Source organism: Aegilops tauschii, chromosome 1 (genome assembly GCF_002575655.3).
Source record: "Aegilops tauschii subsp. strangulata cultivar AL8/78 chromosome 1, Aet v6.0, whole genome shotgun sequence".
NCBI lineage: Eukaryota > Viridiplantae > Streptophyta > Magnoliopsida > Poales > Poaceae > Aegilops > Aegilops tauschii.
The window spans coordinates 272,123,650-272,137,553 of NC_053035.3; the positions used below are offsets into that span (position 1 = coordinate 272,123,650).

At 50.7% G+C, this 13,904-nt stretch overlaps 1 pseudogene; it reads left to right on the top strand.

Moving 5' to 3' along the window:
- Positions 1–272: 272 nt before the first annotated feature.
- On the top strand, positions 273–1,712 carry LOC109761478 (uncharacterized; annotated as a pseudogene).
- The last annotated feature ends 12,192 nt before the right edge of the window (positions 1,713–13,904 follow it).

Genomic DNA, 13,904 nt, shown 5'->3' on the forward strand with positions numbered 1-13,904 from the left:
CTCGCCGGCGCACCGGCCACTCCTAGTACCCCCAAGTCCCTCCTCCCTCCTCCCTCCTCCACACTTTATCCATCCTTCGTCTATCCTCCTCCCTGCTCGCCCCTTCCGGCCCACCTGTTCCCGGCGGCCTAGGTCCGTCCGGCCGGCCGGCGGCGCCAGCTCACCGGCCTCAGTCCTCCTAGCCCCCTCCCCAATTCCCTGCTCCCTCCCCCTCTCCTTCCTCCTCACCCTCCCTGTTTAGGTTTCCTTTGAATTTTTTGCACAATTTTATTTATGTAATGTTTAATTGCTTGTATACATGATATGTACAGAAGCTGAACATGATATACCTATTTTTTGTGTGATGTATAAGCTTGCATGACATGCCATCTAAAAAGACAGCAAACAACATTCACAAAAATTTCTTGTACATAGATATTATGTTTGCTACTTGTACATACTATTTGAGTACTTGCTGCTATTATGTAATGCATTATTCTTGATACGTGCTTTTCTCATATTGCTTTATTGAAGTATGACTGAGAAGGCGGTGTGGGATGATGCCCATCTCAAGAAACTCATTGAAATATTGAGAGAAGAGGTTGAAAAGGGGAATAGGCCATTAGGTTATTTAAACAAGAGGGGTTGGGAAAACGTTTTGGAGAAATGGGAAGCTAGAACGGGAAAGAAGTATCCCAAGGATAAATTCAAAAACAAGTGGGATGCCATAAAAAATGAGTACACTTGGTTCATGGAGTTGAAAAATGAAGCAACTGGGCTTGGATGGGATGATGCGAAGAGAACCGTTGATTGCTCTAAAGAATGGTGGGATGAACATATCAAGGTAGGACTAGCCATTTTGTTTTTCATTTGGCATGGTTCTATATGGTTGCATTATCTCACTTGTACATTGAAATCCATTTCAGAGATGCCAAGAGAGTACAGGAAAGAAATGCAATCATATGAAGTTCAAAAAACAGGGACCAAAGCACCTTGAAGATTTGCACATCATATTTGACAAAGTACATGTTACTGGGGCTAGTGCTTCTTGTGCTGGAGATATATCTTCTGATGAATCAAGTGATGATAATGCGATTCCTTTCGAGAAGCCCGATGGTAGTGCTCAAATGAAGTTGGCATCTTCGAAGAAACCAAAACCAAGCAAGAAGCGCAAGCAACCTTCTAACGCAAATGAGGAGAAGGAAGAGAAGAGTCCATTCTTACGATTGTACAAGCAGACATGCGAGAAAATAGAAAGTGGAGTGGAGAAGATAACTTCAAGTGTTGAAGCATCATCCGCTCCTCTCACAAACCATGTTCCCACCATTTCAGAAGTAATGAAGATGGTCAAAGAATGTGGTGTGAAGGAAAAAAACTGCTCTCATGCACACAACCCTCACTCTTATAGTGAAGCCCGAGTTTAGGGAATCTTCAATGTTCTTGAAACAAAAGAAGGGAGGTTTGATTTTTTGGAGAGGGAGCATGAGAAGGAGATGTTGAAGCACGTGTAGTGAATCATATTTGTTTATGTTATAGACCTATATTTGCTTTCATTGTGGACCAAATTTGGTTATTTGTGGACCATATTTGCTTTCGTTGTGGATGTAATTGCTTTTGTCGTGGACCATATTTGCTTATGTTGGTTTACCATATTTATGTTGTGACAAATATTTACTCCTGTTGTTTACCATATTTATGTTGTGAGAAATATGTGCTCATGTTGTTTTACCTTATTTATGTTGTGAGAAATATTTGCTCGTGTTGTTTACTATATTTATGTTGTGAGAAATATTTGCTTGTGTTGTTTTACAATATTTATCTTGCGAGAAATAATTGCTCGTGTAGTTTGGTCATATTTATGTGATGCCCATGAATATTTTAACATTTTTATATTGTTATGTAGATGGATGCAAGAATGCAAGAAGTGGCCATAAAGGGACAGGAGGGAATGAAACTTCTAGCTGAACTTGCGAATCAGGCTGCTATCATGGGAAACCTAGGTAACCTCTATGTTGAGCGATACTTGAACAAAACATACAGAGTGCCTCAGCAAACAGGACTTCAATGGGTCATGGAGTGTTACGGTCGACCTAGATACTTTTATAAAATGTTTCGAATGGGCAATGATGTTTTCATGGCACTTCATGATTTGCTTGTCTCTGCATATGGTTTGACGTCAACCACTAATGTTTCATCAATTGAGTCACTGGCCATGTTCTTATGGATTGTTGGAGGCCCTCAATCATTTGCTCAAGCTGAGAACCGTTTTGTACGATCACTTTGGACAGTTCATACAAAGTTTAAGGAAGTTTTGTTATGTTTGCGCAAGTTAGCGAAAGATAACATCAAACCTAGAGATCCTACTTTTAGGCATGAGCATGAAAAGATTAAGGAAGAGCGTTTCTGGCCTCATTTCAAAGGCGCTATTGGTGCCATAGATGGATCACATGTGCCAGTTTCAGTGCCTGCAGATGATGCGGTTAACCATAGATGTCGACATGGTTTCACATCTCAGAATGTGCTTGCAGTATGTGACTTTGACATGAGGTTTACGTTTGTGGTTGCGGGTTGGCCGGGCTGTGCACATGATACAAGGGTCTTGAATCATGCATTAGCACACTTCTCTTCATTTCCTATACCACCCAAAGGTATAATGTAGTAACTGATGTCATCATTAATTATATTCTTATGTGTGTAACACCCTGGGAATCATGCTACAGTAACTCCCTGTGATTAAGCTAATCATGTTGCTAAACAGGGCTTGATCACATTTGAATCACCTTCCTTTCTAACTCCTAGTTCAAACTTCAAATATAATTAAAGTGAAAAATAAAAGTTTTCAAAAACTCAAACAAAAATGTTCAGTGGGTGCCAAATATTACACTGGTAATTATGGTGGAGAGAACACATTTTTATAAAATGCCTAAATGCTTTAAATGAAATAAAACAGAAAAGGGAATAAGCAAATAAAAAGAAAACAGAAACAGTCAGAGAAAAAGAAAAAAAAGGAGCAGGCCTCCCCCCCCACTGACCCCCCCGGCCCAAACCCCGAACCCCCCCGGCCCCAGCTGGGCCGCCACCCGCACCCCCGCGCCCCCGGCCCAGCCCACCTCCTCCCTCGCCCCTTCCCTGTTCCCCCGACCCGGTCGGAACAGGGGCGCGCTGCCGCCCGACCCCCTCGCCGGCACCGACGCCGGAGGGGATAAGGTCGCCAGCTCCCCCGCCTCCTCGGGCCTCTCTCCCACTCACCCCCGCTCTCCCTCTCGGCCCCCGCACCTCCCCCTTCTCTCCCCCGGATCCGCGCCGCCCCCTCTTCCCCACGCCCGACGCGCTCGCCGCCGTTCCCCTCGTTCACGCGGCCACCGTGCCCCACTCGCCACCTCGCCGTGTCGTACGACGTCGCCGCCCTCGACTACACCCCCTCCGCCTCTCCGTCGAAGCTCGGAGCCACTGCATCGGTCTCCCCGAGCTCGCCTTCATCTTTGGGCGCCGGCGACCCCCTTCTTCCCCGGCGACGACCTGCTGCTACTAAGCCACCCACGGGCCTTTCTTGCGCCGCGCGGTGAGCTCCTCTACCTCCTCCCCCTCTCCGCTAGCTCGCCCGCGCTCCGTAGCTGCCCCCCCACGCGCGCCCGAACGCCGCGCCACGAGGCTCGCCGCCGGCGGGTCTCCGGTGACCAAATGGTCACGGGGTCAAGCCCGTTACACTCCCCGCCGTTTGTAGATGCCCCCCAGCCCCTCCGCTTTTTCGATAGCTCGCCGTAGCCATGTCTCCGTCGAGCACCCGTGCGCGCCGCCGCCTCCGCCGCTCGCCGGCGCCGATTCCGGCCAAGTCCGGCGAAGCCCCGGCCACCACTGGATGCGGCGCTGCGAGTTCTTTCGAATGGGCCTAGCCCCGTTCCTCCCCGAGCCACGTAGCGCGATTCCGGCCAACTCCGGCGAGGGACCGCCGCGGTTTTGGTCGCCGGAGTTGCGCCGGCGCCGGCCGCCGACGTGGCACACCTGGGGCCACCCCCTGGGTCACTACCAGTGGCCCCCATGGTTCCCAGTTGACTGGGTTGACCCAGTCAACTGCTGACTGGGCAGGCCCAGTCACTGACATGCGGGCCCCGCCGCAAAAATTAAAAAAAGAAAATGTTTTATAAATAAAAATAATTAGTTTAATTAATCTCTCACTGACAGGTGGGCCCAGTAGTTAATTAACTAAAAACTAATTAGTTTAATCCTCTGTTAACCCACTGTCTATGACAGGTGGGTCCCCCTTGTCAGTTTGACCAGTCAACCCGGACTGTTGACCGCTGACGTCACTCATACGTCATGCTGACGTCATATCCCTTTTTCTGTTAATTAAATAATTCCAGAAATTCAAATAAACTTTGAAAATTCATATCTTTTAAACCGTAACTCGGATGAAAATGTTTTCTATATGAAAGTTGCTCAGAACGACGAGACGAATCCAAATACGCGGTCCGTTCGTCCACCACACCTCCCTAACCTATCGAACTAGCAACTTTCCCCCTCCGGTCCGTCTGTCCGAAAGCGCGTAACATCGGGAATACCTCCCGGATGTTCCCCCCTTCACCGGTACCACCTACTGTCGCGTTAGGACACCCCTAGCACCGCTCACTGTCATGTCACGCATCGTCATGCTTATGTTTGCATTGTATTTACTGTTTCTTCCCCCTCTTCTCTCCGGTAGACTACGAGACCGACACTGCTGCTGCCCAGTTCGACTACGGAGTCGACGACCCCTCCTACTTGCCAGAGCAACCAGGCAAGCCCCCCCCCTTGATCACCAGATATCGCCTACTCTCCTCTATACTGCTTGCATTAGAGTAGTGTAGCATGTTACTGCTTTTCGATATCCTATTCTGATGCATAGCCTATCCTTGCTACTACTGTTGATACCTTTACCTGCAATCCTACATGCTTAGTATAGGATGCTAGATTTCCATCAGTGGCCCTACATTCTTGTCCGTCTGCTGTGCTACACTATCGGGCCGTGATCACCTGGGCGGTGATCGCGGGTATATACTTATATACCATATACATGACACATGTGATGACTAAAGTCGGGTCGGCTCGTAGGAGTACCCGCAAGTGGATCTTTGTGGCGGAGCGACAGGGCAGGTTGAGACCACCTAGGTAAGAGGTGGGCCTGGCCCTGGTCGGCGTTCGCGGATACTTAACACGCTTAACGAGATCTTGGTATTTGATCTGAGTCTGGCCATTTGGTCTATACGCACTAGCCATCTACGCGGGAGTAGTTATGGGTATCCCGGCGTCGTGGTATCAGCCGAAGCCTTCGTGACGTCAGCGACTGAGTGGCGCGCGCCGTGTTGGACCGCTTTGACGTAACCGCCGTGATCGTGTGGGTTGCTAGGTCTGCTCGCGGCCGCGTTCGCAACGTGCAGGTGTGCATAGGGCGATGGGCCCAGACCCCTGCGCGCTTAGGATTAGACCGGCGTGCTGACCGCTCTGTTGTGCTTAGGTGGGGCTGCGACGCGTTGATCTTACGAGGCCGGGCATGACCCAGAAAAGTGTGTCCGGCCAATTGGGATCGAGCGTGTTGGGTTATGTGGTGCACCCCTGCAGGGAAGTTTATCTATTCGAATAGCCGTGTCCCTCGGTAAAAGGACGACCCGGAGTTGTACCTTGAGCTTATGACAACTAGAACTGGATACTGAATAAAATACACCCTTCCAAGTGCCAGATACAACCCGGTGATCGCTCTCTAACAGGGCGACGAGGAGGGGATTGCCGGGTAGGATTATGCTATGCGATGCTACTTGGAGGACTTCACTCTATTCTCTTCTATATGCTGCAAGATGGAGATGACCAGAAGCGTAGTCTTCGTCAGGACTAGCTATCCCCCTTTTTATTCTGGCATTCTGCAGTTCAGTCCACTGATATGCCCCTTTACACATATACCCATGCATATGTAGTGTAGCTCCTTGCTTGCGAGTACTTTGGATGAGTACTCACGGTTGCTTCTCTCCCTCTTTTTCCCCCTTTCCTTTCTATCTGGTTGTCGCAACCAGATGTTGGAGTCCAGGAGCCAGACGCCACCGTCGACGACGACTCCCACGGCACTGGAGGTGCCTACTACTACGTGCAGGCCGCTGACGACGACCAGGAGTAGTTAGGAGGTCCCAGGCAGGAGGCCTTGCCTCTTCGATCGTTGCTACTTTTGTGCTAGCCTTCTTAAGGCAAAACTTGTTTAACTTATGTCTGTACTCAGATATTGTTGCTTCCGCTGACTCGTCTGTGATCGAGCACTTGTATTCGAGCCCTCGAGGCCCCTGGCTTGTATTATGATGCTTGTATGACTTATTTATGTTTTAGAGTTGTGTTGTGATATCTTCCCGTGAGTCCCTGATCTTGGTCGTACACATTTGCGTGCATGATTAGTGTACGGTCAAATCGGGGGCGTCACAAGTTGGTATCAGAGCCGACTGCCTGTAGGAATCCCCCTTTCCACACTCCTTGGCCGAAGTCGAGTCTAGACATTACAAAACTTTTACTAACATGGTTGTGTGTCTTACGGGCCCATGTCGCCATTGGGTGGTACTAGGATCTTTTACTCCTCGACCTTTACTCTGGGACTCTGAACTCTCTTCTACTCGGGTTAAACGAATTTACTAACTCTAACACTAGGATCCCGTGACCGCGTTCACCCCAAAGATGGATAAGCCATAGTTGTTTCTTAGAATAGTATTTTGAACAATTCACACACTATCAATTGACTCCTTTGAAACGTCTTTGCTTTCAGATGGAACCCTCGAGGCAGGTCGTGCGCCACACGACGGCCATTGGTGCCTCGGGATCACCTGCGGTGCTAGCTGAGATGATGACCTATCTGGGTTATCGCTGGCACCCTGAGTTCACCGTCTACGAGGAGTACCAGGACTTTAACCAGGAGCAGTACCGTGCCATCGTCCACCTCTACTCTCGGGAGTATGACTCCACTACTGTGCTGCACACCGCACATGGTGTTGGTGTGACCATCGATATGGCTGTCCACGATGCAGCCTATGCTGCTCTGACACGTCTTCGTGGAGAGTATCGGGAGTTGGACACCTCCCCTTTCAGGCACATTGCTATCGCCTCTGATGTTGGTGCAGAGGGATACTATACTGCTGCCTACTCCACTGTCACCCGAGAGCCCTTCTACCATCAGCACCTGGTTCTGCATGCTGATGGGCTGGATCGAGCTAACCGAGCTCTTCGCCACGAGATGTACACCACCCGTCAGCACCTTTACCGTGCTCTGACGCTACTGCACCCCTTTGTCCGGTCTGGACAGGTACCGCGTACTGCGATCTACCCAGCCAGGACCGTGATGCCCCACGGTGTTGGTTGGCCAGAGGTGGGAGGCTACTCTCCCGCACTTGGTCCTCTTCTGCCACCTGAGCGTCGGGCTCTACACTTGAGTATCCGCGCCCCCCAGTCTGCTGACGTCGAGGGCTATCCGTTGCCTCACTACCAGCTGTCGGGCTACGATTACCTCCACAGTACCTCTTGGGACTGATGTAGGCTTGATGGTAGTATTAGTTTCAGTCGTCGCGAGCCTGTGTGCCGCCTATGATGTTTTAGTCTATGTACTGAACTCTATGCATGACCCCTTTTGTAAGTTATGCCGACTACTATGCAGTAGCTATCGTGCTCCTTTCAATTATGCATGTTTCATCATGAATGATTCTTGTCATTGCAAATTTTCTCAATGCTGAACTACCCCTGTTATATATTAGCAGGATGGTTAGACCAGGTGGTCGTGGTCGCGGTGGCGATGCCCCACCACCACCTGAGTACATGGCTGGTATGATCCAACAGTTCGAACTGAACCGCCAATTCATGGAAAATATGATGGCTCAGTTTCCTCGCCCCAATATGAACCAGCAGCCAGCCCAAGTGACTCTTCATGATTTCATACGCCTCAACCCAACCATCTACCGCAGCTCAACTCAGCCTTTGGATGCTGATGACTGGCTCCGTGACATCACCTATGAGATGGAGTCTGCTGATGTAGCCCCTGCCAGCTATGTCAATTTTGCTTCCTTCTTCTTGAAGGGACCCGCAGCTCAATGGTGGGACAGCCACAGGCGTACTCTGCCAGCTGGAACAATCATCACCTGGCCAGACTTCCAAGCTGCTTTCCGTGCCCGCTTCATTCCTCAGGGAGTCATGGACCGGAAGAAGCGTGAGTTCCGCAACCTCACCCAAGGCAACAAAACTGTTGAAGCTTATCAGCGGGAGTTTCTGGACTTGTCCCGCTATGCTGAAGAAGACATTGCAACTGATGCACGCAGACAGGAGAAGTTCCGTGATGGCCTTCAAGCTGACATCAAGCTCGCACTTCTAGTGCATGACTTCGCCGATTTCGCCACCTTGGTGAATAAGGCCATCAATGTCGAGACCGGTTTGCAGGAATACCAGAGCTCTCAGAGGCGCAACCGTGACACGGGCTCATCTTCGGGCTCGCCCTCCCAGAAGCGTAAGATATGGATCCCAAACAGCATGTATCGTCCAAATGCACCTGCTCCCAGGAAATCTTATGCTGCACCGCGTCTGCCTCCTCCACCATCTAAGCAGTCAAAGCTACCAGCTCCCCCACCTGGGGCTCCTGTTCCCACTCCCGATAATGGTCTGTGCTTCAAGTGTGGTCAACCGGGTCACTTTGCCAGGAACTGCTATCAGAACCAGAATCAACTGGCCCTTCCAGCAGCTGGCCGTGGTAACAACCAACCCCGCAACAACAATGCTAAGTCTCATGGTCGCGCTCATGCCAACCACGTTGATCTCAGCGAAGCTCAAGACCAGCCTGCTACTGTGATGGGTACACTCCTCGTAAATTCAGTACCAGCATCCGTTTTATTTGATACAGGAGCATCCCATTCATTCATATCAGCAGAATTTGCATTCCTGCATGGCATTCATTACGAGAGATAAACACTCCGCTAGTGGTACACACCCCTGCGGGCCAATGCCAAACCTCTATGGTTAGTCGCGATGTTACTGTTGAAATTGAAGGACTGGAATTTCTTGTCTCTCCCATCGTACTGAAGTCCTGTAGCATTGATCTCATTCTGGGAATGAATTGGTTAAAAGCGCATACTGCTTCAATCGTTTGCACCACTAAGACCGTCCATCTGCTACACCCTTCAGATGAGATAGTTACTTACCAAGCCCATCTGGTGCAAAATGCCGAGGCAAGGCTCTATGCATTGAATGCATTGAACGCTGCACCACTCGAGGGCATTGAAAACATTCCCGTCGTGCGTGAATTCCTCGACATTTTCCCTGAAGAACTTCCAGGGATTCCCCCTGCTAGAGCTGTCGAATTCATCATCGACTTGAAACCAGGCACCACTCCTATAGCCAAGCGACCCTACAAGATGCCGCCGCATGAACTCCTTGAGCTTAAGGAGGAAATCGACAAGTCTCTTCGCAAAGGATTCATTCGTCCAAGTTGCTCTCCTTGGGGAGCACCTTCTCTCTTTGTCAAGAAGAAGGATGGGACAAACCGGTTAGTTCAAGACTACCGTCCTATAAACCAAGCTACCATTCAGAATAAATACCCTCTTCCTCGGATCAATGATCTGTATGATCAACTGGCGGGTTCGTCAGTGTTCTCTAAGCTCGACTTGAGGTTGGGCTACCACCAGATCCGTGTTCGCGAAGAGGATATCCCAAAGACCGCCTTCGTGACTCGCTATGGTTCATACGAGTACACCGTCATGTCTTTCGGTTTAACCAATGCTCCAGCCACCTTCTCTCGTCTGATGAACTACATATTCATGGATTACCTCGACAAGTTCGTCGTGGTTTATCTGGATGATATCCTGATATTTTCCAAGAACGAAGAAGAACATGCTGAACATCTTCGACTTGTGCTGGAAAAACTACGAGAACATCAACTATATGCCAAGTTCTCTAAATGTGAATTCTGGCTACCGGAAGTAACCTATCTGGGGCATGTCATCTCTAAGGATGGTATTGCCGTCAACCCCGAGCGAGTTCAGGCTATTCTTGATTGGACTCCTCCCAAGAACGTTAAGCAAGTCAGAAGTTTTCTCGGTCTCGCCAGCTGTTGCCGTCGATTCGTCGAGAACTTCTCTAAGATCGCCAGGCCTCTGACTAACCTGTTGCATAAGGGTGTCAAGTTCCAATGGACAGACAAATGTCAGGAAAGTTTCCAGGCACTCAAAGACAAGTTGACTTCTGCCCCAGTTCTAGCTCCACCTGATACTAAGAAGGACTTCGTCATTTACTGCGACGCTTCCCGTCAAGGGTTAGGCTGTGTCCTAATGCAAGACCGCAAAGTGATTGCTTATGCCTCCCGACAATTGTGCCCTCACGAAGAGAACTACCCAGTTCACGACCTCGAACTTGCTGCAGTCATTCATGCGCTGAAGCAGTGGCGACATTACCTTCTCGGTAATCGTTGCGAGATCTTCACTGACCACCAAAGTCTGAAGTATCTGTTTACTCAGCCAGATCTGAACCTCCGCCAGCAGAGATGGATGGAGCTTGTTGCAGACTTTGACTTGGGTATTTCCTATACGCCAGGCAAGGCTAATGTAATGGCTGATGCCTTGAGCCGCAAGTCTTACTGCAACCACCTTCAGGTTCACAAAGTTCAGCCCTCGCTTGTTGAGGAATTCAGGAAGCTGAACCTCCATATTGTTCCTCCGGGTGCACTCACTCCCCCTCCCAAGGAGTTTGGCAAGGTGAACCTCCACGTTGTTGCCCAGGGTTCCCTCAATACCCTAGTTGCTAAACCAGATCTCGAGGACAGCATCAAAAGGCTACAGAAGTATGACTCTGAAGCCTACAAGATTAAGCGCTACCTCGCAGAAGGAAAGCCCTCATTCTTCACCATTTCTGAAGATGGCACCCTATACTTCAAGGGCCGCCTAGTGGTGCCATGTACAGAGAAAAACCTGGATATGACACAGGAAGTTATGAAAGAAGCTCATGATACGCCTCTATGCATCCATCCTGGTAGTACAAAGATGTACCAAGACACCCGTCAGAGATTCTGGTGGACTAATATGAAGCAAGACATTGCTCGTTATGTTGCTGAGTGTGACGTTTGCCGTCGAATCAAAGCAAAACATCAAAGGCCTGCTGGAACTCTGCAACCTATCTCTATTCCTGAATGGAAATGGGACCATGTTGAAATGGACTTCGTCACTGGATTTCCCAAATCACAGAAAGGTAATGATGCTATTCTTGTCGTCATTGACCGACTTTCCAAAGTTGCACATTTTCTGGCAGTCAAAGAAACAATCACTGCTAGCCAGTTGGCAACGCTCTATATGTCCAGGATTGTTTCACTCCACGGTATTCCATTGGTTATCAGTTCAGACCGTGGTAGCTTATTCACTTCAAGATTCTGGGCAAGTTTCCAAGAAGCAATGGGAACTCATCTGTCATTCAGTACTGCGTTTCATCCTCAATCGCAAGGACAAGTTGAACGCGTCAATCAAGTTCTCGAAGACATGCTTCGAGCTTGCGTTATTTCCTTCGGCAAGAAATGGGAGGAATCTCTCCCGTATGCTGAGTTCTCTTATAATAATAGCTATCAAGCTAGTCTGAAGATGGCCCCCTTCGAAGTGTTATATGGACGAAAGTGCCGAACCCCCCTGAACTGGTCAGAAACTGGGGAACGTCCACTCATCGGACCGGATATTATCCAAGATGCCGAAGAACAAGTCCGCATTATTCGCGAGAATCTCAAGACTGCTCAGTCACGTCAGAAGAGTCAGTATGACCGTCATCATAAAGACATGGTCTATCAACCTGGCGAAAAGGCTTATCTTCGAGTCACACCTATGAAGGGTGCTCACCGCTTCGGGATCAAGGGCAAACTAGCTCCTCGCTATATTGGCCCATTCACTATTCTCGAAAGGCGTGGAAAAGTGGCATACCAACTGGAGCTACCGCCGAACCTTTCTCAGGTTCACGATGTGTTCCATGTGTCACAGCTCCGCCGTTGCTTCAAGGATCCAATCCGAGCTGTGGATCATGAAGTGCTCGAATTGCAGCAAGACCTCTCCTATAAGGAGCAACCGGTCCGCATTCTCGACCAAGCTGAACGCCGCACACGTCAGAAGGCGATCAAGTTTCTCAAAGTCCAGTGGTCGCACCATTCTGAAGATGAGGCCACTTGGGAACGAGAGGATCGTCTGCGCGAAGAATACCCCGCACTGTTTCCTTCTACCTCCTAAATCTCGGGACGAGATTTCTTGTAGTGGAGGAGATTTGTAACACCCTGGGAATCATGCTACAGTAACTCCCTGTGATTAAGCTAATCATGTTGCTAAACAGGGCTTGATCACATTTGAATCACCTTCCTTTCTAACTCCTAGTTCAAACTTCAAATATAATTAAAGTGAAAAATAAAAGTTTTCAAAAACTCAAACAAAAATGTTCAGTGGGTGCCAAATATTACACTGGTAATTATGGTGGAGAGAACACATTTTTATAAAATGCCTAAATGCTTTAAATGAAATAAAACAGAAAAGGGAATAAGCAAATAAAAAGAAAACAGAAACAGTCAGAGAAAAAGAAAAAAAAGGAGCAGGCCTCCCCCCCACTGACCCCCCCGGCCCAAACCCCGAACCCCCCCGGCCCAAGCTGGGCCGCCACCCGCACCCCCGCGCCCCCGGCCCAGCCCACCTCCTCCCTCGCCCCTTCCCTGTTCCCCCGACCCGGTCGGAACAGGGGCGCGCTGCCGCCCGACCCCCTCGCCGGCACCGACGCCGGAGGGGATAAGGTCGCCAGCTCCCCCGCCTCCTCGGGCCTCTCTCCCACTCACCCCCGCTCTCCCTCTCGGCCCCCGCGCCTCCCCCTTCTCTCCCCCGGATCCGCGCCGCCCCCCTCTTCCCCACGCCCGACGCGCTCGCCGCCGTTCCCCTCGTTCACGCGGCCACCGTGCCCCACTCGCCACCTCGCCGTGTCGTACGACGTCGCCGCCCTCGACTACACCCCCTCCGCCTCTCCGTCGAAGCTCGGAGCCACTGCATCGGCCTCCCCGAGCTCGCCTTCATCTTCGGGCGCCGGCGACCCCCTTCTTCCCCGGCGACGACCTGCTGCTACTAAGCCACCCACGGGCCTTTCTTGCGCCGCGCGGTGAGCTCCTCTACCTCCTCCCCCTCTCCGCTAGCTCGCCCGCGCTCCGTAGCTGCCCCCCACGCGCGCCCGAACACCGCGCCGCGAGGCTCGCCGCCGGCGGGTCTCCGGTGACCAAATGGTCACGGGGTCAAGCCCGTTACACTCCCCGCCGTTTGTAGATGCCCCCCAGCCCCTCCGCTTTTTCGATAGCTCGCCGTAGCCATGTCTCCGTCGAGCACCCGTGCGCGCCGCCGCCTCCGCCCCTCGCCGGCGCCGATTCCGGCCAAGTCCGGCGAAGCCCCGGCCACCACTGGATGCGGCGCTGCGAGTTCTTTCGAATGGGCCTAGCCCCGTTCCTCCCCGAGCCCCGTAGCGCGATTCCGGCCAACTCCGGCGAGGGACCGCCGCGGTTTTGGTCGCCGGAGTTGCGCCGGCGCCGGCCGCCGACGTGGCACACCTGGGGCCACCCCCTGGGTCACTGCCAGTGGCCCCCACGGTTCCCAGTTGACTGGGTTGACCCAGTCAACTGCTGACTGGGCAGGCCCAGTCACTGACATGCGGGCCCCGCCGCAAAAATTAAAAAAAGAAAATGTTTTATAAATAAAAATAATTAGTTTAATTAATCTCTCACTGACAGGTGGGCCCAGTAGTTAATTAACTAAAAACTAATTAGTTTAATCCTCTGTTAACCCACTGTCTATGACAGGTGGGTCCCCCTTGTCAGTTTGACCAGTCAACCCGGACTGTTGACCGCTGACGTCATATCCCTTTTTCTGTTAATTAAATAATTCCAGAAATTCAAATAA